General features: G+C 50.2%; 1 protein-coding gene across 1 annotated transcript in view; it reads left to right on the forward strand.

Annotated features, from left to right (window-relative positions):
• The first annotated feature begins 10645 nt into the window (after nt 1-10645).
• BDKRB2 (bradykinin receptor B2) overlaps nt 10646-24502 on the forward strand; it is a 43069-nt gene continuing 29212 nt past the window's right edge. Inside the window, exon 1 of the mRNA XM_005903676.2 lies at nt 10646-10779. The gene's annotated coding sequence lies outside the window, so the exon portion shown is untranslated. The remainder of the gene's footprint in view (nt 10780-24502) is intronic.

Below are 24502 nucleotides of genomic sequence, written 5' to 3' on the forward strand. Positions count from 1 at the left end.
AGGGGCCCTGGCCTATTTCTGCCCTCAGGAAACCCTGACCCTGCTCCACTCCATGCCCTTGGGGTTCACGGAAGGGAACGTTTGGGAAGGCCGTGCCTATTCACGGAGCCACAACAGCAGGGCGAACTCGGTCATGTCACCCTGATGTTGGGGGTGGTGGGGGGTTCCCTCTCCAGGGGCCCAGAGCACCCCTCCCCCATATCTCCAGAACGTCTGCTTTTCTGACCCACCGAGAAGCACGGGACCCTAAAGGATGGGCCAGATGACTAAAGCATCCTGTCTGGACCTGTTTCTCCACTGGGCGCTGAAGGGGGCCCTCAGCTCCCATGTTCTCTCATGGACCCTCCAGCTTCCAGGTGCCCACCCTGCCCACCTGAGGACATATCCTCTGCCCACCTTCTGCCTTTCTCAGAGGGCGCTGCGTGGCTCCAGGGGTGCTGGGATATCCTGAGATACCTTCAGGTCCTGCTCTCCTTGGACAAGTCCCTTCTCCTTCTGTTGATAATTCTAGTGTCACTCGCCCCCACGGGTCTGTGAGGAGGAGGCCACCGGAGGCAGCGGGTGGGAGAGACCCCTAAGGGCAGGGCAGGGATAGGAGGCTGTTAATCTTGACCACGGGAAAGCAGAGACCAGCCTCACTGGCTCTGGGAGCCCTGGGTTGGCACAAGGGACAAAGCTGGCCTCAGGGAGGGTTTGGGGGACAAACAGATGGATGGACAGATGGAGAGATGAGCGAGAATTCTGGGGAGACCCCAAGGCATGGTGGAAAAGATACAGATTGAGAGTCAGACAGAAACTGGCTTCTCTGCCATCAGCAGCCCTCCTTCATCAGTTCAATGAGTGTTTTCTGAGCACCTAGGACCTGCCTGCCAGCAGACTGGAGAGTAGTGTAGACACGGCCCTGCCCTCATGGAGCTGTGAGTTCACGGCAGAGGACACGCAACCACACACACACACACACCTTTGCACCTTGTGGGTGTCCAGCAGAAGAGCCCCGAGGTTTCAGACAGGAAGGAGGGCAGAGAGAACCCCCTGAGGAGGAACCACTGAGGCTGTGGCTTGGAGAGGAGAGCAGTTGGCCCTGGGAGAAGAGGGAAGAACATTCCCAGGGAGGAGCGGGCTGGGCCGGTGTCCCGTGGCTGGGAAGCGCTGGTAAGCAAGAGGTCTGGAGCTGTGTTTTATGCTAGATGCAATGGAAGTGGCCATCAGAGAGTGATTTCACCTGCTTTAAAATCCCTCTGTTTGCAAATGTAGGGAAGAGGCACATGGACACGGGGGAGGGGCGGATGTGGGGAGGCTGAGATGAACTGAGTGACGTTGACACCTATACACTACCATGTGTAACATAGATAGCGCAGGGAGCTCAGCTCGGGGTTCTGTGATGACCTAGAGGGGTGGGATGGGGTGGGAGTGTGGGAGGGAGGCTCAGGACGGAGGGGACGTGTATACAGTTATGACGGATTCGCGCTGTTGTATGGCAGAAACCAACAAGACACTGTAAAGCAGTTAGACTCCAATAAAAGCAGTTCAGTTCAGTTCAGTCGCTCAGTCATGTCCGACTCTTTGCGACCCCATGGACTGCAGCACACCAGGCCTCCTTGTCCATCACCAACTCCTGGAGTTCACTCAGACTCATGTGCATCGAGTCAGTGATGCCATCCAACCATCTCATCCTCTGTCTTCCCCTTCTCCTCCTGCCCTTAATCTTTCCCAACATCAGGGTCTTTCCAAGTGAGTCAGCTTTTTGCATCAGGTGGCCAAAGTATTAGAGTTTCAGCTTTAGCATCAGTCCTTCCAATAAAATAAATAAATAAAATCAGCAGTTGCCAGAGAGCAGAGGAGGGGAGGGCTGATGGCAAAGGAGCCCGCAGGCGATGTGCAAGGTGACTGAATCATTCTGTGGGGCACCAGGGTGGTGGATGCAAGAATCTGACTTTGTCAAAACTCACAGAACCGGACACCACAGAGAGGAAACTTTACTGTGTGCAATTTTTTTTAAGTTTTCTATTAAAAATTAAAAGATCCCTTTTGGCAACTGCAAAGGGAAGGGTGGGAGAGGCAGGAGGGGAAGTGGGAAACAGGTTGGCCAGCAGCAGTGGTCTGGGTGAGGGTGGATGGGTCTGGGCTGGTGGTGGCTCAGGGCCTTGACCTCTGGGAGCCTGCTTCCTCACTGGGCACAGAGGGCAATGGTTCCCACCTCGCAGCTGACCGCGTGGGTTGGAGACACCTCCTGTCACCTGCCAGGAGGGGCCTGGCGGGAGCAAGGTGCTGGGTACTTGGGAGCCTGGCTGACTGTGCTTTACCTGAGGACGGCTGGGGCTCTCCAGCCAGGGCAGGGGTGGGGGCTGGGAGCTGCCAGGGGTTGCCTTAGGAAAACAGACTTGAAGGTGAACCAAGCAGGAATTACTCAACAGTGAAGGGCACCGGGCTGGAGGCCCCCGGGCAGAGGAATGTGGACCAGAACGTTGTGTTTTCAGTTTCTATCTCCCCGGGAGGCCAGAGCATCTGAGTTGGGGTGCATTCAGGATCTGAAGGCCTGAGCAGAGACGGATGGGGAGCAGAAAGCCTGGCTCGCGGGGGCCGTCCCCTGGGAGATGGAGGCTCCCACCCGCAGGCCACGGTGCAGTGGAGCCTGGATTCTGCTCCAACTCAGCCCCCCTCTCGCTGGGGGACCTTGGGCAGGCCACTCAACCTCTCTGCTTCGTTACAAGCCTCCGATGAGTAGCACACAAGAAGACCCCTCGGTGAACTGACAATACTCAAACCAAACAGACGAAGTGAAATGGATGCTGATGCCGATGTTGATCAAGGGTCAGCCCGTGAGTCGGGAGAAACTTGAGTTGTTACCGAATGCAAGTTCACGTGCCTGTCACACAGGGAGGCCAGACAAACCAAACTGTCAGAATCTGGAGCAGAGAAAGGTTTATTGCAGGCCTGAGTAAGGAGAACAAGTGACTCCTGCGCCCCCTCCAAACTCCATACACTCTGACGAGTTTCAGCAAAGAATCTGTTTCTCTAAGAGCAACAATGTACAGCTTTTTGTGCCTACTATAAAATTTTTTTTTTTATTTTATGTTGGAGTCTAGTTGATTAACAATGTTGTGTTAGTTTCAGGTATACAGTAAAGTGATTCGGTTATACATATAGATGCAGCTATTCTTTTTCAAAGTATCTTCTGTATTAGGTTATTACAGAATACTGAGCCAAGTTCCCTGTGCTATCCAGGGCAAAGCATTTTTAAAGGCCAGGTGAGGGACAGGTGTCCCAGAGTCTGCGATCAGCTCACACACAATTCTCTGATTGGCTGATGGTGAGGTGACAGGGCAGTGTCAGAGGGTTAACCTGATCAGTCCTTAGGTGCCAGTAGATCTGGGGGGCGATGAGCTTGGGGTCATCCAGTAGTTAATTTCTTCCATTTGGTGGTGGTTTTAGCATCTGGAAAACTTGGGAAATATGCATCAGGTACTGGTATCCAGCTTGGAGAAGGCAATGGCACCCCACTCCAGTACTCTTTCTTGGAAAATCCCATGGACGGAGGAACCTGGTAAGCTGCAGTCCATGGGGTCGCTAAGAGTCGGACACGACTGAGCAACTTCCCTTTCACTTTTCACTTTCATGCATTGGAGATGGACATGGCAACCCCCTCCAGTGTTCTTGCCTGGAGAATCCCAGGGACGGGGGAGCCTGGTGGGCTGCCGTCTATGGGGTTGCACAGAGCAGACACGACTGAAGTGACTTAGCACTGGTATCCAGCTACTTCGAAGAGGAGCTACAGCAAAGGACACAGGGGCGGTATCTGCCCAGGAAGCCCCGTAGGGTCCTGCTTGGTTCTAGAATGCCCCCTGAGGCACAGTCCTTCCCCACCCCAGAAGCACCAGTGGACCAAGTGTGTGAACCTGTGAGTGAGGACCAGCAAGACGCAGCTGCTGCGAAACTGTCCGGTTCTTCCTGCAAAAGCCAAGCACAGAGTCACCACGGCGCCTGGCACCTCCTCTTCTGAGTACATACCCTAAAGATTGAACACAGGAACCCAAACGAATGCTCTATGTGAATGCTCATGGCAGCCTTATTCACAACAGACAAAAGGAAGAAACAATCCCCTAGTCCACCCAGGGGAGAAGGGGCAGATGGATGCGGTCCAGATGCCATGAAACATTGTTGAGCCACAAACAAGAGTGAAAGATTGACACGTGCTGCCAGGTGATTGAGTCTCAAAAACACGACACAGAGTGTAAGAAAGCATGGGAAAGTGTTAGTTGCTCAGTCGTGTCCGACTGTTTGCGACCCCATGGACTGTAGCCCGCCAGGCTCCTCTGTCCCTGGAATTCTCCAGGCATGAATACTGGAGAGGGTTGTCATTCCCTTCTCCAGGGGATCTTCCTGACCCTGGAATCAAACCCAGGTCTCCCGCATTGTAAGTGGATTCTTTATCATCTGAGCCACCAGGGAAGCCTAGAGTGTAAGAAGTCAGGCCCAAAAGACCATAAGTCATAGGATTCCATTTCTATTAAATATCCATAATAGGTAAATTCAAGGACACTGCTCCAGAATAAATCTTCTCTCTGAGCATCAGTCTCTTGATCAGGGGTGTGGGGTGGGAAGGGGAGAGGTGGGGTCTCAGCACAGTGCCAGCCCAGTGGGCACAATGCCAGCCCGGTGGGCACTAGGCCAGTTAATCAGACAGCGCGCTGCCAAGACGGGGGTGGAATGCACTCCTGGGTTCTTTGGGAGGCACGAGGACCCTGCAGGCAGAGCCAGCTGTCTGGGGACCATGGCTCAGCGCTTAGTCCCAGGAGCAGAGGGGCCAGGGGTGCTAGGAACCAGCCTGGACCCCTCACCCAAGGCTTTCCCAAACTCAGTGGCCCCAACGGCAGGAAGTGAGCAATCTCCTCTAGACCTAAGAGCAGCGTCAGCCCCAGGGCCAAGGACAGAGTTAGGAAGCAGCACTGCCACGCTGACTGGCAACCAAGACCCCCTCCCCAAACCAAACCCGGGGGGTTACAACCTGCCGGCCCAGCAGGACCAGACCCTGGTCCACCTCCCAGGACAGCAGGGAGGGAGGGAGACAGACAGACAGACAGAAAGACTGGCTTCCCTGCGCACGAGCTCCCTCTACCTCCTTCCCCACGTTCCTCCCAGTTCTCAGCCCTGAAGGTCTTTGCATCAGAAATAACAGGGATTTCACTCACTCCCTAAATCTGGGGAGGGGCGCGGGGAAGTCCAGTAGGACGAAAGTTGTGCGGAAAACTCCCATATTGAAAAGTGAAGTAAAAACAGACGAGTTTGTTTTCTGCTGTGTTTCCACTGTTCTGGAAAGAAAAAAAAATACATATGTGCATATAAATTATAGAATACAAATGGCGTCGTTTCGGTGATTTCACATATGAGCTAAAAGGATTGATATTTGCACTTCAAGCTGAGCAGTATAAAGGTGAATGGTAAAATGCATGCTAATAAACTAAATTTTTAGTTTTCTTTTATCCAGGAGGACAATAAACAGCTAGTAACTTATTGCTGGATGGTGGGCAGTTCAGAGCTGAAAAGTGACCACTGGCTGTACCTCTGCTTCCTGTAGCATTGTAGAGGCTCCTGGATATCAGGGGACAGAGGCAGGACATGTGGGGCTGGGGGTGGCTACACACTGCCTGGACACACTCTGCAGGGTCCGTTAGGCATGGGCATCAGTGCCCACCGGCCCACGTTACAGGCTCTGTGCATGTTTTGCTCTAAAGCAGAATGTGGGCTCACCCAGTTTTTCAGGACTGGTCTGCCTGGGGTGTGGGGCTTCCTCGGTGACTCAGTGGTAGAGAATACACCTGCCAATGCAGGAGCCGCAAGAGACATGGGTTCAACCCTTGGGTCAGGAAGACCCACTGGAGGAGGGCATGGCAACCCACTCCAGTATTTTTGCCTGAAGAATCCTGTGGACAGAGGAGCCTGGCAGGCTTCAGTCTATGGGTCCCAAAGAGTCAGACATGACTTAAGCGACTTAGCGCACAAGCATTCACTGCCTGGGATGTGCCGAGTGGCTGCGAGAACAGGGGTTGCTTCTGGTCAAGACGGTAGAATTCTAGGCAAAAGCACAGCCCACTTCTGAAAGCAGATGGAAAAGGGCCTTACCGGGGATGGGACTGAGGACCTCAGCCTCAAACATAGACCTTTGTAGAGACTGTTCCACAACACTGAGTTAGAGGGGCAGACACATATAAACAAACATGTGTGTACATGTCATAGCCTGCTTTGTGCTGTTCTGTTCTATGGGGTCTTTTCTCCACCCCATAGAAAAGGTTAGATTTGGGGGCTTTTGCCCCAGAACTGATCTGTGTCTTCCTTCCATCAGCAGGAGCTCACAGTGGGCCAGCTATGCTCTAGATAACGAATAGTGATAAATAAGACAGGAGGCCCTGCCTTATGGGGTTCATGTCCAGGGACCACGGACAAAAACCGCAGAGCTGTGAAGGAAGACAGTCAGGCTGCTGAGCGCAGGCGGGGCGCTGTCCTCACCAGGCACATCAGGGAAAGGCCCTGTAAGCAGCCCCTAAGAGAAGAGTGGACGTTTCCCAAGGAAGGGCGCTCCAGACAGAGAGCACTGCAGGTATGTTTCAGCTGCCATCTGCCACACCCAGGAGCCTTAGGTGACTCCATGATGCTGAAGCTTAGGCTTGGACATGAGCTGGAGAGGCCTGGGGTGGGTTCTTACCAAGCCACAGAGGGGCCCTGGTTAAATGCAGAGACTTGTCCAGGTCACGCAGGAGGAACTTGGTCCCTACTCTGTTCACCCTGAAAACAGCTGCTGGCTGGAGCCAGAGTCCAGGCAGGGCTGAACCCCACTGTGACCCGAGCCAAGCAGATGAGTGCACAGGCGTGTAAGAAGTCAGGGGTGCCAGATTTCACAGGGAGGGTTTCATCAAGTTTTCTCAAAGCGAAAATGAAGTCCTGATTCAGATATAAATGAGTGTGGGTTCTGACTGAGTCCGTGAGAAGTTCATTTTCAAATGGTTCCCCACCCGAGCTCTGCCCCTGGGCAGGGGACTGGCCTCAGTGATAGGCTTGGCGCCACTTTTCACCTCTGTACCCCAATACTGAATTAATTCTCAGAGACAGACTTTTGAGTGAATTAAAGAAAAAAAGCAAAAGCTTTATTGCTTTGCCAGGCCAAGAGGGTCACAGCAGGCTAATACCTTCAAAACCATGTGTCCCCAACCCCTGGGGGCTTGTGAGGTGTTTTATAGTCAAGGGGCTGGACTGCTGACAAGGATGAGGGTGTGTGCAGGGTCCGCATTTCTTCAATCCAGAGACCATCTGGTAATGAAGGATGAGCTGTGACCGTCTCTGGAATGAAGAGGGCTTCATCAGGGGTTAACATCTTCCATTTGGTGGGGATTTTTGTTCTGCTGGAAAGGCTCAAAGATACATCATGTGTATCCCTTGAGGGGGCACCGGGACCCTGCCCCAAGGCTGCACTATTGTTGCTTGATTGCTCTTCCCTGGTCTCTTCATTCCCTGATTAGCATGCTTGAGCCTACCCTTTGGAACTCAGGGAAGGGGACACAGAAAGGCTTTTGTGCCCAAGAGCCCCACAGGGTCCTGCTCGGTTTCAGGCTCCTCCCAGGCACGGGAGTATCCATTCATTCACTTCTGCCTATGGCAGGTCTGATAACAAGTGGATGGATGGGAGGACGGGTGAATGGGTAGATACAAGTGTGGGTGAATGGAAGAAGGGGTGATTATTTTACAAGATTTAAGAATTCTTTTGCTAGGGAGAGACCATACAGTGACACTCAGATAGATGAAAAGCAGCATATTTTGTTACTTACAGCTCCAAAGGAGAGAAGGCTTCCAGGCAGGGCCGCACAGAGGTCGTACCAGGGATGAGGAAACAGCAGCTGCTGCTGTAAGAGAGCGTACGTAAGGCAAGCAGGATGCATTAAGCAGCTTTCTCAGGCTCCCTGTGGATTGGCTAATCTGAATAATTTTGCAAGTTCCGGGATATGGGGTTGTCTGTAGGTGTTTGGCCCCAGTCTGATTAGGGCGGGCACAGAGTGGCCTGAAGCATGAGAGCCCGAGAAAACAAGCGACAGGAGTGTGATCCTAGCTGTTCAAGAAGAACTGCCCAGCTCCCAGCCAGGACTCCAAAACCGAGTCAAGATAGCATCCCCTTCCCCCTACCAACACATTGTGTTACTGTGGTGGACGGAGATTTCTACAGACGGACGGATGCCTGGTGGAGCTGCCTCAGTCAACAGTATTTACAGAAGCATTGGCACTGGATTCAGGTCTTTGGGGATTTTTCATCCTGTAGATGTAGAACCCTAGAATATGGGAGCTGGAAGGGACTTCACCAGGTCTCTGTCTGACATCCAGGGGTCTGAAGATGCTTTGGATCATCAAAGATCATTTCAATGATTTGATGAAAACTATAGATCCTCTCTCCCAGAAAAAGCACACAGCACTGTTCCGTATACCATGTTAGAGGGCGGGTAGACCCTGGGCAGCTCTGTCCACAGAGCCCTGCCCCCACCTGGAAGGTTAGAAGCCTCAGATTAAGGAGTTCCAGCAGGGAAGAACCAGTCACTGTGCAGAGGAGTCACTGAGACACCAGGTTGGGGAAGGGACCACAATCAAGCTTATGTGACCAGTTTATAGCCAAGCTATGTCTAAACCCCAGATCTCCCCTTAAACCTTTCCAGAAATTCGTTTCCCCATCTCTCTGATGACTGTTGTTGTTCAGTTGCTTAGTCATGTCCTACTTTTTGCGACCCCATGGACTGCAGCACGCCAGGCTCCCTGGTCCTTCACCAACTCCTGGAGTTTGCTCAACCTCATGTCCCTTGAGTCGGTAATGCCATCCAGCCATCTCGTCCTCGGTCAGTCCCTTCTCCTCCTGCCTTCAATCTTTCCCAGCATCAGGGTCTTTCCCAATGCGTCACTCTTCACATCAGGTGGCTATCTTATGATCAAGTCGGATTCCACTGCTGGTTTGAAGAGTTGGTAGACAGAAGTTTCAAGCAAAGGGGAGACAGAAAGTGGAGTTCTGACCCTCCGTTTATCCCCCAGTCCCCCCAGGCCCGTGTTATCTTCTCTGTTTTAAAAGAAAGCCTTTAAGACTTTTTTTCAAAAACATTTGAAGGCCCATGTACTTTCCAGCTTCTAAGCTTCGGGAGTGTTAAGTGCTGTGGATTGTCAGTAAGTCTCCAGGGTGAAGCCAAAAAACATCTGAAGGCTCATGCACTTTCCAGCTTCTAGGCTTCAGGAGTGTTAAGTGCTGTGGATTGTCAGTAAGTCTCCAGGATGAAGCCAAGAAAGTCAATCAGTGTTAAAGTGGGAGGACACCATAGCCAGACAGCCCCCCAAAAATGGCTGAGTCTCAGGAGCACAAAAACCCTTAAGTGTCACTGGGAAACAGGACAGCTAAAGGTGTTCTATCTCTGAAGATGTTTCTGAGTTTCTACTGCCGTCATTCCTTTGGAAGCATGTGGGGTGTGTGTGTGTATGTGTGTGTGTTAGCTGCTTAGTTGTATCTGACTCTTTGTGACCCCATGGACAGTAGCCACCAGTTTCCTCTGTCCATGGGATTCTCCAGGCAAGAGTACTAAGATGGGTAGCCATTTCCTTCTCTAGGAGATCTTCCCGACTCAAGGATCGAACCAACGTCTCCTGCATTCCATGCTGCTGCTGCTAAGTTGCTTCAGTCGTGTCTGACTCTGTGCGACCCCATAGATGGCAGCCCACCAGGCTTCCCCATCCCTGGGATTCTCCAGGCAAGAACACTGGAGTAGGTTGCCATTGCCTTCTCCACCTGCATTCCATACATGGCATTAAAAAAAAAATCAGAACTCCCTTGCCTCCCTGGTCAAACTCTGCTTCTACCTTCTGTGTAAATGCCCACTGTTTATACCTAAACTCAGACACAAAACAACCACCTAGGGAAAACAGATCATGATTTGTTGCTATAAACATGCTATTTAGAAAAATGTGTTCGCTTGTGGAGTCTGTCAGCTACCTACCTCAACATCAGAAAGAAGAAAGCTAGTATTTTAGGGGTCACCTGCTAGGTATCCGATTTTCACACCCATAGTTTCATTTAATTGAGAAAAGGAATGGGAAAGTGGTTAAGAACAGACTTTGAAGCCACACTGCCTGGGTTCCAGGGAGGATTAGCTGAGTGAATGCATTTATGTCTTTACAAAGCGCCTACCACAGTAAAAGTCATATACATGTCAGGACTGTTCCTAATCCTCACCACACCCCCTCTGAGTGGTGTCACCATCAGCTCCATTTCAGAGTTCAGAGAGGTTAAGTCACTTGCCCGGGGCTTTTCGCTGGGGAAACGGGGCTGAAAACCCGGGGCTGACTCGCAGCCCAGAACGTTTGCCAACCGGAGCCTCTCAAGGGCAGCCTGTCTACACAATAGAACACTCCGCGGACTAACTTGGAGGTCTTCCACGCGGCTCGCCCAGCTCCCCCGGCTCAGAAGCCAGGAGGAGCCCTGGGCAGCTGCAGCCACCCTGCCTGGCCTCTACAGGTCTGGGTTCTAGAAACTGTAGCCAGCCTGGCTAGGCAAGGCGCTGGGCAGAAGCCGGAGTGCTGGGCTAGCCTGGAGGTGGAGGGAGGAAGTGCCTGGAAGGGTGATGACATCACGACCCAGCCCTTGAAAGATGAGCTGTTCCCGCTGCCACTTCAGCTCTGCTCCGGAGGCTCCTGGGAGGACTGGGGACCTGGGGCAGCCTCGCTGGACCAGGGAGCCATGGAGGTGCCCTCGATTATGCTCCAGACAAGGTGGGTGCTGGGTGGGGGCTGGACGGGCAGACCCAGCACAGAGGGAGGTGGGCAGATGGGTGACACACCCGGGGGCTGATCCCCAGGCTGGGAGAGAAATTTTGTTCAGCTGCTGGGGAGCTTGGGAAAGTTCCTTTCCTTCCCTACAAGTAACAAGAAAGGTTCCCAGCAAGAGAAATTTTCTCGTTTTGTTCTCGGTGTGTCTTCTTTCGGAACTGAGGAGACAGGCAGGCAGGCGTGTGTTCGTGTGAGCAAGTTAGCGATCTGATTTTATAGGCTCCGGGTGGATTCTTGCACTAGAGCAGGGAGAAGCGAGCGAGGTGCGGTGGGAACGGTGTGGCGTTTAGACCCCAGAATCTGGCTTTGCACTCATGGCCCTGCCGCTCGTTGGCCCTGTGTGACCCTGGACAAGTTACTTAACCTCTCTGAGCCTCAGTTTCTCGTCTGTAACGTACCCTGCTCACCTATTTCCCAGGGTGTCTGGAGTTATTCAGAGCACAGATGGAAGGGGTTGTAAACTTCAGCTGATTTGCATTTGAGGTGGCTGTGATGATGATTCAGATAAGCTTCTCATCCCTCCTGTCTGGTCCTGGGTGGCTAGGATGGAGGGCTAAAACAGTACCTTGGTTCAGAGCATCAGCTCTGCATCCAGACCTAGTTGGCACCAAGTTCTGCTCTCATCCCGTGGGTAACATGTTTGCGTCCTTTTTTTTTCTAGTTTCCTGGGCCAGAAAGCTGACCTGGCAGGGTGGTGGCCAAGAGAGAAATAGGCTGATGAAGTGAAGTGTCACGTAGGCAGTAGGTGCTCAATAAACCATAGCCGTTATCTGAACTGCCAAGGGCAGGTAGTTTTACCAGCCTGGGTCAGGGTGGGAGGTGGGCGTTGCTCTGCCCGGGGCAGATTAGAATGTGCCTTCCTGAGTTAGGCTCCCTGCGTCTCCTGCCAACCTCAGGAAGTGGGAGCTCCAGCCCAGGTATGAGCCGTGGGGAGGACCAACCCCGCCCCATATTCCTCCTCTCAGCAAGAGAAGGGCTTGGCTGGCTGCGGGTAGAGGGAGCAACCCCACAGGTTGCTGGAGTCCTTCTGTGTTCTGTGTCCTTCTGAACCCCGGCAGTAGTGGGGATATTCCACAACAGGAGACCCAAAAGCTTGAAGGACGCGTTTATTGTTTTTCTCCTGCTCAGAACAGGAGCCAAACAGGGGTTGGAGCCAGAAGTGGTTTTGAAAACATTGCAAACGCAGGCTCTGTGCTGGCCCCACAGCAGGAGGCACGGAGGCAGGACCACAGGGTCTCATCCCTGCTCTGCCCTGAACTCACAAAACCCCTGCAATCATGGGCTCTGGGATCCTCATGGAATAGATGAGGAAACTGAGCCTCTGAGTCAGGATGTAACCCAGCAAAGCCCTTCACTTAGGGTCTGGGAAGTCCTCAACCTCTTGGTGACTCAAGTCTATCACTTATAAGGAGGAGGAGGTTCCAATGATTGACTGATGGTGAGATATAAGGACTTGGGATTAGGCAGAAATGGGGAGATGCTGTCCCATGGCATCAAGCAGGGGAAACAGCTGTGCCACGTGGCCTCTGCTAACACAGTGATTCTGCCTGGATAAAAAGTTCAGAGGGGGTCCAAGGGTAAGACTAAGGGCTGTCCTTTTGACCTGTGCCACCTCAGGATCAGAGAGGGTGCACCCGGGGCACGGGAGGGGGGCTGCAGACCCAGCAGGGGATTCTGGTTTTCAAAATAAAAGCAGGGAGCGTGTCTGTCCCATGCACAGCCGCCTCACCTGCTTTTAAACCATGCCTAGCATAAAGCAGACGCCAGTCAGTATTTGCTGAATGACTAAATAGCGGATACATGAGTGAACGGATGGATGGATAAATGAATAAGTGAATACTGATCACTTAGCAAGCACTACAAGTATACAGCATGTTACTAAGTTAAAGAAGCCAATCTGAAAAAGCTCCTATTACATAACATCCTGGAAAAGGGAAAACTATGAAGACAGTGAAAAGATGAGTGTTTGCCAGAACTGGGGACAGGGAGGGATGAACACACAGAGCACAGAGGATTTTTATGGCAGCGAAACTACTCTGCATGAAATTATGGTGGTTTGGGTCTTCCCTGGCGATTCAGCGGTTAAAACTCCACGCCTCCGTTGCAGGACGCATGGGTTCCGTACCTGGCTGAGGCATTGATGCCCTCTATGCCACACAGCACACTATGATGGTGGATACATGTCATGATACATTTGTCCAAATCTATAGAATGTACAACAGCAAGAGAGAACCCTAATGTAACCCATAGACTGGGTGATACCACGTATCAGTGTAGGTTCAAGGATTGTGAGGACACAGCACTTCGGGTGCAGGATGTTGATTTGTGCACATGTGGAGTGGGAGGTACAATATTTGGAAACTCTGTACTTTCTGCTCAGTTTTTCTGTGAACTTAAAACTGCTCTAAAAATAAAGTCTATTTAAAATTTTTTAAACACATACAGTGTTTTGAAGATTCAGAAGGCACTTAGGGTTTCCCGGGCCATGAGTCTAATGAACAGAACTTCTTAAGACTTGACACTAGGACTCAGGACATCACTTCTGATGCCCGCCCAGCCCAGGAGTCCCCTGAACTCCGAGTAACCGTCTTAGTGCACATGCTTCTGGGAACAGGAAGCTCACTACTTTTTAAGTCTGCCTGCTTCATCTTGGGAGGATTACAGTGTTAAAAAGTCCTTCCTTACTTAGACTGAAGCTAAATCCCTCTTCCACTGACCACTGGCCCACTTTCTATCTTTTGGAGTTGGACTGTATAAGTCTCATCCTATGGGTCCTCCCTGAGCGAAACATCTACAGCTCCTTAATCAAAACACACTTTTCAGAACAAACCCAAGGAGTAAGGTGTTCCTTTGACTCTGGGATCTCTAGGGTTCTGGAGGCTAGAAAAACATAAACCCCTTCTAGAAAAAAAAAAAAAATCATCACTGCACAAAGCAGGGTGGAACAAGCATGGTCTCTGGGTTCAAATTCTGACTGCTTCCTGCTGGAGAAGTTCTCTGAGCCTCAGTTTTCTCATCTGTACAATGGGGATAGTCACTCTTGCTTCTGAAGACCAAGGGGGGTTAGCTCAGAGGGTGTTGATGCAGTGCAAGTGGGGTTGGGGGACAGGCTCACTGCAGGTGCCCACCTAGCAGAGGGACAGCCTTTAGGACCACCAGGGTGTTGTCTGCCCTGCAGTGGAGTCATTGCAGCTTGAGGTTTCCCAGGAAACAGGCACCCCGCAATGCACACCTAAACTCCATATTCCTAGGCAGTGCATCTGTGGGTGGCGACAGCTGGATCCCTGTCAGTCTTCCCTTGAGAGCTTAAAATTCGGGTTTCTACTCCACACACCCCAGCACCACTGGGCCCCCTCTGATCTCTGTGGCCAGTTGAACACCAGGGTGGGAGGGGGGTGGTCACAGAGATTTGGCTTCCAGACCCTGATCCAAACTTGCTAGCTGGCTGAGCCACCTCAGTGAGGCCACTTTGCTTCTCTGAGCCTCACGAAACCAGCAGCACCTGTGCTGGTCACCCATGGGGCGTTATAAACTGTGGCGTGCCGGGCATCGGGCAGCCCCGGAGCCTCAGTGACTGTTGCTGTGCTGATGTGTACCTGTAACATCGCATCTCCTCTTCTGTCCTTCGGGTCCCCAGGCGACCACACTCCAGGGTGGGTGTGGCCTGACCGGGAAAGACCAGCTGTGGACCACACTGCCTTAGCAAAGGGCTTTCTGGGGAAGCAAACTCGAGGGGAACTTGGGCCCTGTCCCTGCCCCTGCCCCAGGCCCCAAAGCCACCAACCCCAGACCCGTCCTCTTAATCCCCATGGCTGAGATTCGGGGTCCCCAACCCTCTAACTGGGGTTCCATCGCTGTCCCTCCCATCTCATCTCAGGAACCAACAGACACACTGTCCCTGAGAACCCGGGGCCCCAGACAGCTCCCAGCCCAGCTCCCCTGCACTGGGATTCGGGGCTCAGGAAACACCATGCTGTGTCCTGCCTCCCCCACCCAGCTGGAAGCCCCTCCTGGGCAAAGCCTGACACGGCCCAGAGCACGGCACCCACTGGGAGTACCTGCACAGCAGGGGAGACACCCTGACTGCAGAGGGAGGCTTTCTGGGGTCTTTCAGAGCTTCTGAGATAGTGCCTTCCAGCCAAATTTGATGAAATTAATCCCATCAAATAATCCAAGAAAAGGAAAGATGTGTTACAGGGGAAAAGTAGTTGATCAGTTAAATGAGTTCAGTTCTCAGGTATGGCTAACAAACTGGTGGTAATATGATTGTGAAGCTTTGTAACTGTTTCGGCAGCTACATGATTAAAATATATATAAAAATTAGGAAATAATCTGGAACAAAAAATTTCTTATGATTTCAACTACATCTGAAAATGGGAAAAGAAAAAGAAGGGAGAAAGAAAAGTGTGCTAAAGATTTTTAAAATTGAAGTGTTGTTGATTTTGGAGAAGGAAATGGCAACCCACTCCAGTATTCTTACCTGGGAAATCCCATAGACAGAGGAGCCTGACATGCTACAGTTTATGAGGTTGCAAAGAGTTGGATACAACTGAGTGGCTAAACCACAACCACCACCGTGGTTGATTTACACTAAATATTTTATCTTAGCTGGAAGAAGAGTTACCCTTCTACTATTAATGCTAACAGATGAACACAAGATTTAATATATTTGTTAAAAATTTAAAGATAATCATTAGAAGAACTGATGAGTGTATATATATATAATTTTATATTATATTTGTAATATATTATTATAAATTATGATAAGTTAATGATAATTATGTTACTTTGTACTCAACAGAGTTAACACATTCTAAGGAGTATTGATAGAAATTGACTATGTTCTAGGCCCTAAAGAAAAGTTTAATATAGCTCTCTTACAGGCTGCATTACTTGACAATATTGTGGAAATTAATATCAAATACAGAAATGAAGCACAACGAATCACTGTAAATTTTACAAAACACTCTTTCTCAGAACTCTTCTATCAGAGAGCATCAAAAGTGAAGTCATAGATCTTTGAGAAATCACCAGTTATAAGAACATGGTTAACCAAGTTTATGCTGCTGCTGCTGCTGCTAAGTCACTGCAGTCGTGTCCGACTCTGTGCAACCCCATAGACGGCCTCCTACCAGGCTCCCCCGTCCCCGGGATTCTCCAGGCAAGAATACTGGGGTGGGTTGACATTTCCTTCTCCAATGCATGAAAGTGAAAAGTAAAAGTGAAGTCGCTCAGTCGTGTCCGACTCTTTAGCGGCCTCGTGGACTGCAGCCTACCAGGCTCCTCCATCCATGGGATTTTCCAGGCAAGAGGACTGGAGTGGGGTGCCATTGCCTTCTCCAAATCAAATTCATGGGATGCAGCCAAAGCCATACTCAGGAAAATTCGTGTTAAAATAATAATTATTATAAAGATTATCATATTATTTTTATACATAAACAGTAAAAAGATCACAAGTCAATGAATAAAATGTTCAGTTCAAGTAGTTCAGTTCAGTTCAGTCACTCAGTCGTGTCTGACTCTTTGCGACCCCATGAATCGCAGCACGCCAGGCCTCCCTGTCCATCACCAACTCCCGGAGTTCACTCAAACTCACGTCCATTGAATTGGTGATGCCATCCAGCCATCTCATCCTCTGTCGTCCCCTTCTCCTCCTGCCCCCAATCCCTCCCAGCATCAGAGTCTTTTCCAATGAGTCAACTCTTTGCATGATGTGGCCAAAGTACTGGAGTTTCAGCTTTAGCATCATTTCTTCCAATGAACACCCAGGACTGATCTCCTTTAGGATGGACTGGTTGGATCTCCTTGCAGTCCAAGGGACTCTCAAGAGTCTTCTCCAACACCACAGTTCAAAAGCATCAATTCTTCGGTGTTCAGCTTTCTTCACAGTCCAACTCTCACATCCATACATGACCACTGAAAAAACCATAGCCTTGACTAGACGGACCTTTGTTGGCAAAGTAATGAAGTTAGATAGGCCCAAAAAAAGTAGAAGAAAGAAAAAGAAGTAGGAGAAAAACTAACGATGACAAAACAAGATGATCAATTAGAAAGGGGAAAACGTTAATATCAGTATCTCATCTAAGGGAAAACCAAAACCTGGCTCTTTGAAAATAAGTGAGGAGAAGGAAATACAGGAAGTGATTTGTGCTATGTGGAGAATTCTAAGTTGAGGGAGTGATGAGCGGTCACTTCATTGATGGTCAAGAGTGGCCTGCAGCAGATCTGGGGCTCAGCACCCTGGCCGTCTCGGGCCGTGGGAAGGAGGTTCTGCTTGGCTAGAGGTTTCTATCAGCCCCATGAGGGGTTTCTTTCCATCCTGGCCTCCTGCTCTCTGGTGGGGAGGGGAGGGAGTTTCGGGTGGGAGGGTGGGTGTTCCACGTCCCAGAAGGCGGGACAGCAGAGCTAAAGGCCTTGCCCAGTGCCATGGCCCAGGGCCTGCTTCAACATTTTATGTGTAAGTCTCATCAGATCCCACAGACCAACAGCCTCACAGATGTGCTAAGTATTTAGCCACTGGTCCTTTTTAAAAGGGTCAATATTTTAAAATTGGGATATATGAATGTGAAATTCGCTCAGTTGTGTCCGACTCTTTGCGACTCCATGGACTCTACAGTCCGTGGAATTCTCCAAGCCAGAATACTGGAATGCATAGCCTTTCCCTTCTCCAGGGGATCTTCCCAACCCAGGGATAAAACCCAGGTCTCCTACATTGCAGGCAAATTCTTTACCAACTGAGCCACAAGGGAAGTCCAAAACTAGGATATGTCACATAAAAAAGCTTAGATTGCCAGCTTCTCTAGAAATGCAGGTGTCTCTGGCAAGGCTGAACTTGGATCCTCTCACATGGCCACACTCAGCTCTTTAGGTAAGACCTTGACCCTCCAGGTGCCCACTGCTCACCCAGCACAAGCATCTGGTATCTCCAGTACCCCACCTTAACGGGTGGGCATTTGAATTTAAGGCTCTGCTTTGCACCTTGGGAAGTACAGGCCTAGTGAAGGCCACCAGGGTAGAACTGAGCTATTTATAATGTGGTGAAAGAACTCTCAGAGCAGATTTACGAGGGCCTGTGCTCCCTCCGCCACATCCACTCCCCACAGGCTCTCTGAAAAGAAAACCCCATGTAAGGGAAAGCAAAGGCAGGCCTCTCCCTACACCAGCCTCCAAGGGTTGAGCTATGCAAAGGGCCTGTGATAAAGCTGCCAAGAGACTTAGAGATGGGGCACTTCCCAGGCTTAAAGCAGGAACACCCAACTGTGGAGCTGAAACCGTATTGGAGGGCTTGACCCTTCCCAGCTGAGAGGGGACAAAGCTGGTGTGAAACCGAAGAAAATCTGAGCTACCGAGGATCCTATGCACATCACTTCTCCAGTCCTCTGAGCTTTCGTTCATGCTGTTTCCATGCCTACAATGCTTTTCCACATCTTCTTTGAGCTTCTTCACCTGCCTTATTCCTAGTCAGCCTTTAAGACGAAGGGGTCCTTCCTTCCAGGAAGTCTTCTACACCCTTCCCAGAGGGCTAGGTCTCTCCTCGGTGCCCCAGCAATGGCCTTTGACCCCTTAGTGACAGCACCAGTCATGCTCTGTTGGAGCCGTCTGTATGTCTGTCTCTCATGCAGTCCATGAGCCCCTCAAAGGCAAGGCCTCGCCTCAGCCATCTGTCTATCTCCAGCCTAGCAGAGCGGCAGGCTGCAGCATGCAAGGGGGCCTGAAGCGCCCTCCTAGTTGCTGCAGGCTGTACACTGTCACTGTGGACAGAGGTCAAGTTTTCTCCCAGGAGGCTCCGGATCTGTAAAGTGAAGGCCACGTCTAAATGGGGAAGGACAGGTGGTGGGCTGGATGAGGCTGGAGCCTAGATCAGGGGAGCGCCCCCCAACACAGGCACCATGGCCGCCATACCCCTGACAGAGCTGCCCCCATGCAGGAGTGGAGGAAACATTCTCTGAGGGGACAGAGATGCTCAGGGGCTTGCTGGCCTGAGTGCACCTGCCTTGTGCTCGGGGCCTGGTCTGGTTCCCCCTCCAGGACACCGTGCTTCCCCGGGCGGGCCAAGATGTCAGGGCGGGAATCAGGAGGTGCATTCCGGCCAGCCACGAGACCAGCCCTACCACTGGTTGGGGATGGGGGAGAGGCAGGGAGAGAAGACGGGGAAAGAGGGGCAGGGGCTGGACACTCTGGGGGAAACCTGGGCCCTGGCCTGGGAGCTTCCCACTCTAGGATGTCATCTCCAAACCCCAGCTGGGTGCTGAGTGCCCTAATTGGACCACTTACATGTCCCTAGCTGTGGACATGTGTGTTTACCACAAAAATAAATTACAGTTGTGGGGACTTTCCTTGCAAGTGGCCTGGGGAATTTCTTTTGAGAGTGTGTGGATTGTGGTGGCTGGGACTGAGAGGGTGGACGTGGGCCCCTAGGAGAGTCACCACACGAAACACTCCTGGGTCTGGGGGGCCTCAGGGGCAGCGGTTACTCCAAGGTGGGGAAGGGAGCCGAGCGTTAATGAGATCCAGGACTGATCCCACTGGGTCCTCACCACCACTTGCAGGCATAATGACTCCAGTCGTAAAAATGGGGGGACCCAGGCCCAGAGAGGGGGCTGCTGGCTCAGTCACACTTCTTGGTAATTGTCAGAGCTGAGATCTGGATGCCCCCAAATGGATGCTACCTCCCAGCCTCTTTTGTTTGCTGCACGAAGGCCGGAGCTGGCCTGCGGATGCTCTGGGCGGGTGTTGGGGGGGTGGTGGGGGCACGTGGTAAGGACGGGTGACCAGATAATCCAGAGGTGGGGAGAGAGGGAAAGTGGCAGGCAGCATGCAAAGGAAGGGTTTCCCACAGCAGCAAACACATCCAACCCAACAGAGGAGCATCTCCAGACTCAGGAGAGAAACAGGCTGTGAGAGTGAATGGTCTTCCTCCAGGGAAGGCAGCAGAGAGCCATGCTGAATGAGAAAGGGCTCAGGGAACATGCCATCCTTGCCGCCGTCGTGAGAAAGCCACCCAAAGATGAAACCTGGGTGACAGAGACATGAATCAGAAGGAGGAACAGAGGCTGGGGAAGGATGTTTTTGGTTCCTTGGACCCCAAATGCAAAGAATAAGCATGAGTCCTGTGACAGTAAGTGGCTTTTGGTGGAGCAAGAAAATCTCACCTCCCCCAGAGTTTCCCTCAGTCACTCCCCATCCAGGTGCTCTTTCCTGGGTTCTTAGAAGCCCATGATTCTACCTGCTTAATACCGACCAGGGTTCCTGGCACTCCCCAATCAATAGGAATTGACTAGAGGCTGGACACAGTCACGTATTGCTGAAGTCTGGCTTGGGGAATTTTGAGCATTACTTTCCTAGCATGTGAGATGAGTGCAATTGTGCAGTAGTTTGAGCATTCTTTGGCAATGCCTTTCTTTGGGATTGGAATGAAAACTGACATTTTCCATTCCTGTGGCCACTGCTGAGTTTTCCAAAATTACTGGCATATTGAGTGCAGCACTTTCACAGCATCATCTTTCAGGATTTGAAATAGCTCAACTGGAATTCCATCATCTCCACTAGCTTTGTTCATAGTGATGCTTTCTAAGGCCCACTTGACTTCACATTCCAGGATGTCTGGCTCTAGGTGAGTGGTTCAAGCTGGTTTTAAGAAAAGGCAAAGGAACCAGAGATCAAATTGCCAACATCCGCTGGATCATGGAAAAACAAGAGTTCCAGAAAAACATCTATTTCTGCTTTATTGATTATGCCAAAGCCTTTGCCTGTGTGGATCACAATAAACTGTGGAAAATTCTGAAAGAGATGGGAATACCAGATCACCTGACCTGCCTCTTGAGAAATCTATATGCAGGTCAGGAAGCAACAGTTAGAACTGGACATAGAACAACAACTGGTTCCAAGTAGGAAAAGGAGTACATCAAGACTGTATATTTTCACTCTGCTTATTTAACTTATATGCAGGGTACATCATGAGAAACGCTGGGTTGGAAGAAGCACAAGCTGGAATCAAGATTGCCAGGAGAAATATCAATAACCTCAGATATTCAGATGACACCACCCTTATGGCAGAAGGTGAAGAGGAACTAAAGAGTCCCTTGATGAAAGTGAAACAGGAGAGTGAAAAGTTGGCTTAAAGCTCAACATTCAGAAAACTAAGATCATGGCATCTGGTCCCACCACTTTATGGGAAATGGATGGGGAAACAGTGGAAACAGTGTCAGACTTTGTTTTTTGGGGCTCCAAAATCACTGCAGATGGTGACTGCAGCAGTGAAATTAAAAGGCGCTTACTCCTTGGAAGGAAAGCTATGACCAGCCTAGATAGCATATTGAAAAGCAGAGATATTACTTTGCCAACAAAGGTCCGTCTAGTCAAGGCTATGGTTTTTCCAGGATGTGAGAGTTGGACTGTGAAGAAAGCTGAACACAGAAGAATTGATGCTTTTGAACTGTGGTGTTGGAGAAGACTCTTGAGAGTCCCTTGGACTGCAAGGAGATCCAACCAGTCCATTCTGAAGGAGATTAGCCCTGGGTGTTCTTTGGAAGGAATGATGCTAAAGCTGAAACTCCAATACTTTGGCCACCTCATGCAAAGAGTTGACTCATTGGAAAAGACTCTGATGCTGGGAGGGATTGGGGCAGGAGGAGAAGGGGGCGACAGAGGATGAGATGGCTGGATGGCATCACCGTCTCAATGGACATGAGTTTGAGTGAACTCCGGGAGTTGGTGATGGACAGGGAGGCCTGGCGTGCTGCGATTCATGGGGTCGCAAAGAGTCAGACACGACTGAGTGACTAAACTGAACTGAACTGAGAGGCTGGACAAGAAATTCAGGCGAGGCTTTATAGGGGTCCCTAATGCAGCAGGGGAGAGCTAGAACAGAGACATTTCCCTTGCTTGGTCCCCGAGGTGGGGTGAGCTGGTTCCTTATACAGGATAAGGGTGGGAGTGTGTCCAGGGATTGCCGGGGTCCAGCCCCGGCTGATCCAGGGAGTTCAGAGCAGGGACGGCGTTGGCGAGGATCAGGATACAATAGCTTCAATTAGATATTAATTAGAGATATAAAGAGTAATAGAATGAGGATAGCTCAGTAGGAAAATTCAGTGGAGAAAAGAGGCTGAGTAGCTTGGTTTATGCAGGAGACCAATAAAACTTCAAGACAAGAAGTTTGCACCACTTACGTAGGCCGCAGGCATCCTTCCGTTCTCCCAAAGGAGAGGAGACACTGAGGCTTCCCCGATCGGATCTTAGAAACCCAGGCAAAATTAGTAAGCATGGCGGGTTCCATGCTCCAGATGGAGACTCAGCCAGAATTTGAGAGAGAGAGAGACATGGGGAGACCAGTCTTTTGAGGAACTGATCCCAATTCTTTATTTTCCGTGGTCTACTTTTATACACTGAGATGTTATGCAAAAGTCACGTGGGGTCAGCAGTCCTGACTTTTATCAAAGTCAGGTGCTTCATACAAATGTATACAGAGGTCTTAGGGGTATTACATCATCTTCTGGCCAGGGGGCCTGCTGACAATTTATGACCCTCTCCTTGTGACAGCAGTCAGTCAACCAGGACACTTATTTCTCCAGGGGTGATTATTCTCAAAACAGACGCCACGCAAATAAAGTTACATTCCTATAGGGTGAGGGTATAGTGGGTTTTAGTTAAGGAAAGAATTTACTTAGCCTAAGGTCTAACGTGATTTATATCAAAGGTTAATACTTATTTCTTCTATATATTCATTAATGTGTGTAAGGGCAGGGGATGTGGAGACTTAGCAACAAACATTGGCTCAACAAATGAAAAACCCTTCACCAATACAATTTCTAATCAGCCCACTATACTTATACTAATGGTTTTCTAACTTTTCTAAGGAACCTGTTTTTAGAAGGTTTAAAGCATCTCATGCCTTTCACAGTTGGGAGGCTGTGAGCAATCACATGTGGCGGACAAGCCTGTCAGGCAGGCTAGAGAACCTTCAGAGGAGTTTGTAGGTTAAAACACTCTTGTCACGCCCAGGAGTTTTTATTAACTGGAGTTCTAAGTTAACTCCTTCTCCGAAAGAGGTGGTGGGGGACAGCCCCCCGTAAAGTCAGAGGTGTAGGTAAGAGCACAAAATAGTAAAGTAGGCAGGCTCTGGTTATGGGGGTAGATGCTCGAGGATTTCCAGGGGGACTCCTGAGGCTCAATCCCGCCTTTGCGTATGTCGAGCCTCCTTCCTCATGACCTTTGCCATGGGCGGAGTGCCTCACTCTGGCCCCCAACGAGGGATGGCTTAGGTGTTTTGCCCATTCCTTTGGGGGGGCATTGCTCCTGACACCCTGTTTTTGTCCTGGACTTTTCAGAACTGGCAGTTGGGTTTTTTGCTCTTTTTGTATCTTCTTGTCTGAAATTTGCACCAACTGCACATGCACGCAACTATTTTTAGTCCCTTTTACTTTCTTTGTATTTTGTAGCTAGTGGAGATGTAGTCTGTTCTGATGCAAGCATTGCAGCACTGCAGCAAAGGGTCCTGAGTCCCAGGCTGTCTCATGCTCAGGACTGGTGGTTGGGTAAGACGGGAAATCATTGAAGACACAGCTCATAAATACACGAACCATTTCATTCTAAATGAAAACCTGATTGCACATTGATTTACCAGTTTTCGTGTAAGCAGAGTCTTTTCTTTGAACTTGAGCTGGCTAATTATCTCTTATCCAAGCTAACCCATTACTCATTCTCTATTCTGAAAAAACAAATAGAAGAGAAAACTTGGCTTATTTAAATAGTTTTCTTCCAAGATTAATCAACATTCTTCACAGAAAATGTGAAGGATACTACAAAGAATGAAGGAAATACAAAGGAAACCCAGGATTCCATTGCTCATTTGCAATAATGACTAATTATTAGTAGGGCATGTGTGCATACTGTAGTGTCTGACTCTTTGCAACCCCACGATTGTGGCCCGCCAGGCTCCTCTGTCCACGGGATTATCCCAGCAGGAATACTGGCGTGGGTTGTCGTTTTCTCCTCCAGGGGACCTTTCTGCTTAGGGATCAAACCCGAGTCTCATGCGGCTTCTGCATTGGCAGGCGAATTCTTTACCACTGAGCCACCTGGGAGACCCGGTTATTAGTAGTAATAATTTGGTATTCTGCCTTCCAGATTTTTTCCTGCTGTGTTATACATATGATTTAGTGCCCAGGTTTTTCCCCACCTGACATTCTCTCCACAGTGTTCTCTCTCTCTTAGTGAACTCTTTGGAGCATCACTATTCACCTGTTTAATCAGTCTCCTAGTCTGAAAATTTTTTGCTTGTTTCTTATTTCCCTAATCCAAGGGTGGGAGGCTTCTCCTGTCCTTTTGATTGTTTTCGGAAATAACAAGCAAAAAGTAAAGGGTATTTTTTTAGGTTCTTGATTTGCTTCACTGAAATATCCCCAAATCCAATTTTCGGAGGCAGGTTTGAGAGCCTGTCAACCCTCTGTATCTAGAGAAGACACAGAAGCTCTCATCTGCCGGCCTCCCTCCTTCAGTGTGTGACGAGCCCTCTAAACATCTGCAAACCAGATTGTTTTATTGTTGTCTTAACTCCAAGGATTCCTGAGGAATCAGGGCCAGGCAGCCAGGAGCTGGAGACGGTGGACAGCGTGGTGTCTCACTTTTATAAGAGTAATCCCTAATTGAGTGCCCGTGTGGGTGCCAA

Source organism: Bos mutus, chromosome 21, assembly GCF_027580195.1.
Source record: "Bos mutus isolate GX-2022 chromosome 21, NWIPB_WYAK_1.1, whole genome shotgun sequence".
NCBI classification, from domain to species: domain Eukaryota; kingdom Metazoa; phylum Chordata; class Mammalia; order Artiodactyla; family Bovidae; genus Bos; species Bos mutus.